The sequence below is a fragment of the Lactuca sativa genome, chromosome 2, assembly GCF_002870075.4.
Source record: "Lactuca sativa cultivar Salinas chromosome 2, Lsat_Salinas_v11, whole genome shotgun sequence".
Classification (NCBI taxonomy): Eukaryota; Viridiplantae; Streptophyta; class Magnoliopsida; order Asterales; family Asteraceae; genus Lactuca; species Lactuca sativa.
Window position 1 is genome coordinate 205,751,162 of NC_056624.2, and position 4,944 is coordinate 205,756,105.

A 4,944-nucleotide genomic window follows, 5' to 3' on the forward strand; every position below is an offset into this window, starting at 1 on the left:
TCCTTTGTCTTCTTCCTCCCGCTAGTCTTCACTCTTGACTGGTCCCCACACGCGACGAGCACATCTTGTGCTTGACCTTTTCTAGCTCGGATTCTTGATTTTTCTATTCTTAAGGTACCTCCAACTGTGAATTCCAACACCTTTAGTTAGAATGATTCACAGATTCACACCTTTTTGAGTTTTTGAATTTTTTAGGGTTTATGAATTTTTTGTTAATTAATACAAGAAATTAACTAGCTAAATACTTAGTATAACAACCAATTAGCAAACCCCCATGCTCAATTTCCCTTAAAATTAGTCAATTTATCCTTAACTTGAAGTTTTCGGTTTTGGGTAAACCTTTTAGGTTTTATACTCTAATATGTAATTTTCTTGTGTTTTGGAAGGAATTGAGAGTTTATTATGCTTATATAATCCCTACTTATTGACCCTTGTGGTTTTTAAGTTGAAAATAGGATGATTTCGGCGATTTCGAGTCCATTGTTCCTCGTGTTCTTGACACACACCGCACAAATGCACGTTGCGTGTGGCATAATTCTTGGCGTGCGTTTGACATGTTTTGACTATTTGAAGAATTTTATTTATTTTATTGTTAATACTAATCGTTTGGTTGTATTTTTCTCAGGTTTTATAATAGCTCATGGAGGAAGACAACGCCATTTGCCTCATAATTGGCCGTGACACCCTATTTTTATAGTTCCAGAACATCCTTCCGGTTAAGGATCAAAATTATGTGTTTCTCAGATGTCGAATCTTCCAGTCCAAGAAGATTTTTATAACCCAGTCTTTCCACAGTGGAGGACTGCATACGAGCTAGTCTTGACAGCCCTCATTGAGCCGTACCTCACTAGGGATACTACGCGATGATGACGGTCCAGAGATTTTCACCTGTCATGGATGGCGTCGTGTCATTGAGATGCGAGAGTTCATTTACCAGGAGCTATATTGGGAGTTCTTTTATACTATTCAGTTCGACAAGGAGTTGAGGCTCTGGGTTGATCCTTCTGTTCTTACCTTTCGTTTGGGAGGGGTATCTCGCTCTTGCAGTGTCATGGAGTTGGGACAACGTTTGGGCATCTATACTGATGTGGAGAATCCTGTCCTCAATTCCTATCCTATCCTATATTGATAGCTACATCACTTCACCACCCTAAAAGTACACTTAGATGCAAGTATGGGCTCATGTTAGGGGCATTTACGTGGCTAGCATAGCCAAGGCGAGTGTTTTTCCCTTTCCTACCATGAGACTGATTCATCACTTGATTGGCTTGACTATTCGTTACCACGGGGAGTGTGACAAGATACCTGCATGCAATCTATTTCTGATGTGGTGCCTGATTCACAATGAGGTTTGCCTCAACCTCCCTTTCATCTTTGTTGTTTATCTATCTAGCGTAGTTGTGGGTCCCTTGCCGAAGAGCAAGGTTTGGGGAATTCTATATGCATACTTAGTCATATAATTTATGCATATTTCTTAATACTTTTATTTATAATTATGCTTGATTTGTGACAAAGGGTTCTTATTATGTTTGAAATTTGTTTTGTAGTAGCAAAGACATGCTTGGGACAAAAAGGAAGCAAACAAGGAGCTGGAAGCATGAATGGATGAGCTAAAGCAGGAATGAAGAAAACGAAGACTTGAAGATAGAGGAACATGACGTAGTGATCTTCCACCAAGACATGGTGAATGGAAGATTCTCGATCGTTAACGTTAACTTGGAGAATATGGGATTTCGACGAAGACTACGATGTGGTGGCGGTTGACCACATCGCGTTGACTAGTTTTATGGAAACTATAAGTTTTCGATTACTAGGTCGAATGTATGGACTTCCAACCAGTTTTCTGAGGAGAATTGTAACTAAAAAGATTTGGAAACTCATGAGAAGATCGAGAAGGAAGTGAAGCTCAAGAATTGAAGAAGATTAGAAGAATTATACATAGATTTAATCGGTTTGTTCATGTCTATTTTTTTACATAACTTTTGTGTGTTTTTCTGCTACTATGAAAGGCTAGAAACATTTTACTTTTGTTTGGTGAAGATGAACCCTATCATGCTTTACTTCTAGTTTATATTGCTTATTAATTAGATTTTGTGTGATAGTTGATCATTCTAATTACATGAATTCGTCACCTAATTTTTTATGATTATTAAATAATTAGAGCTAGGATTAATCACATCTTAGATTAAGTAATTAAAGCTAGTAACTTTAACTGTGCTAGAGAGCATAATTAATCTTAATTTGTGATTGGTTGCTTAACTTGATCATAGAAAAGTAACTACTATTATTCATAGTCTATTTTGTGTTCATTATCGATTTGGTGTGTAACTTGTGCTTGATCATTGCATGGTAATTCATAAATTGATAAGTCTAGATATTTGATCATAATAGCTAGTTAACAAATTGGTAATCAATATATTTTATCCACTAGAAATCAATCATATGAGAAGGTGAAATCGGATCTAAGCAGAAGTACTCTTTAATTCATGAAGTTTATTTTTTTTTCTTTTCTTGCTAGTTGAATTAAGTTCTCCTGATCTTGCAAAATCAGTAAAAACCCTAGGCTATAGTGGTTATCTTTGCTACGTCACGGTCACTTCTCAATCGATTTTTAGTTTAGTAATTTTTATTCGTTTTAAGCATTTTTGTTTTGTTTTGTTTTTCTTTCAGTGATTTATGACCCAAGGATAAAAAACCTCCAATAATTCCACCACTTCAAAAACCAAAATCAACTTTCCACAAGAAGAAGGACAAGAAGGTCAACAAATCAAGTATCACTTTCTAATCCAAAAAATTTGATCTTTTTGAGAAGACGCTAAGCAAGAAGGAAGTAGGATATGAGCCATAAATATCCACCGATGGAAGTTCAGATAAAGAGATAAAAAGTGAGGTTGAAGAGATGACAGATATCATGAGAATGACCAATGGGGGATTACAAGAAGAGGATATGTGAGGATAATGGACCATGTCTTATGCAACCCGAGATTCCAGCTGAAAGAAGATTTGAACTGAAGAGGCACATTTTATCGATGCTTAAAGACATAACTTTTTCCAGAAAAGAATATGAAGACACATTCAAGAACATAGATGGAGTAAAAGACATTGCAAACTACTTCAATGTTCCAAACATGCCACAAGAATCAGTTTTACTTAGGATGCTTCCGGTGACATTTACTAGCAAAGCTAAGGTTTGGCTGAAATCACTTGCGCCAGATCCATTACTACTTAGGCTAATCTTCGTAATGCTTCTATTGAGTAATTTAGTCCACTTTCATAGATCTCAAAGATAAAGAAAAGGATTGCTAATTTTCAACTAGAAGTCGGAGAATCGTAGTATGAAGCATGGGAAAGATACAAGGAATTTCTTAGAAATTGTCCTCAACATGATCTCAATGCTCAACAAGAAGTTTCCATTTTCTATGATGGGGTGAATGTCACAACAAGGCAACTTCTTGACTCTTAAGGACCAATGACAAAGAAAGAACCGGCCACAATTAAGGAATTGATTGAAGAATTCGCTAAGCACTTGCATAAATATCATAACCCAAGAGAAGAAGTTACTAGAGGTAAAGGCGATGGAGGGAACGAGAATGTAGCTGCGTATTTTGCAAAATTAGAGAATATGGCTTGGAGGATGAAAAAGATGGATCAATCTATCCATTCAATTCGTGTCGGGTGTGATAATTGTTACATACCACATTTGACCAAGGATTGTGATCTAGATGAGAATGGTAACCCGAACAAATAAGTTGTAGCACTCGGTTCCTGGTATGTAATTTATTTTTGTTGTATTTTGCATTTTTGGCCTGGGACTCGGCGATTTGAAGGCCCAAATCGTCGAGTAAGAATGGGATTGGATACGGGACTTAAGTGATGGACTCGTCGAGTTGGAGGCCAGACTCGACGAGTAGGCTCTGACTGGACAAAACCCTAATCTAAGGGTTTGCACCCTATTTAATCATCTCTTTCATCCACCACTCGTCCCTATTGCTCCCAAAGACCCTCAATAGTAAACCCTAGCCGAGTGTGTGAAGATCTAAAGGCATTTGTGGTGATTTTGGTGGTTTTGTTCACAAGGAAGAAAGAAGAGCATAGAAGGATCAAGAAGAAATTGCAGTCTTTGAAAGGTATAAAGTTTGTACCTTGCTTGCTTGTTTGTTAGATCCCTTTTGGGGGAGGATTTAGAGCTTTTAAGCCATATGAGGTGACCAACCATGATTTGAAAACATGGTTGGGGGTCAAGACTTCGGATCTAGCACTTGGGGAGAGTCACAAGGCAGATTTGGGTTGCTTTTGCACCCAAGGAAGGCCCGATGCAACAAAAGAGCCATTTTAGAGCCTTTTTGGCTCAAAAGTCCCATGCATGCATGTAAAGTTCGTAACTTTATGTGCTAGATCGAGCTTAGGGGCTTGGATCTATCATTTGGAAAATGTTGTACATCAGAAATCGAGGATTTAGGGTGTGGACGTTATCGACTCGGCGAGTCCGTTCTTGAGACTCGTCGAGTCCAAGGCTTTGAGTCCCATATATGTTGAGGGTCAAAAGAACCCAGTTGGGTGCTAGAAGGGTTTTATCAGGACAGAAGGAGTGACCCAATGCACTGGACTTAGTTTTAGACCTGGAGTTCATGGGACTCGACGAGTGTTAGAACAGACTCGGCGAGTCCAAGGCAATCTTCTTATGTTTGAAGATGAACTCGACGAGTTGTTCATACAACTCGGCGTGTCAAGGTCAGGACTTGTTCATCAGATGAATGTGAACTCGACGAGTTGTTCATACAACTTGGCGAGTCGGATGAAGGATCATTGATGTTCGTAAAGAAGGGGAACTCGTCGAGTCGTTGCCAAACTCGACGAGTTGAGTCATGGATAAGGACGAGTAAAGGGTACATACTCGATGAGTTAACGACCCAACTTGGCGATTCAGGCCAAATGGAAGTTGAC

General features: G+C 38.6%; 1 non-coding gene across 1 annotated transcript; it reads right to left on the reverse strand.

Annotated features, from left to right (window-relative positions):
• Positions 1–3,284: 3,284 nt before the first annotated feature.
• On the reverse strand, positions 3,285–3,390 carry LOC111916452 (small nucleolar RNA R71). The gene has a single exon (XR_002858522.1). It is a non-coding gene; the product is annotated as a small nucleolar RNA R71 (small nucleolar RNA).
• Between the last annotated feature and the right edge of the window lie 1,554 nt (positions 3,391–4,944).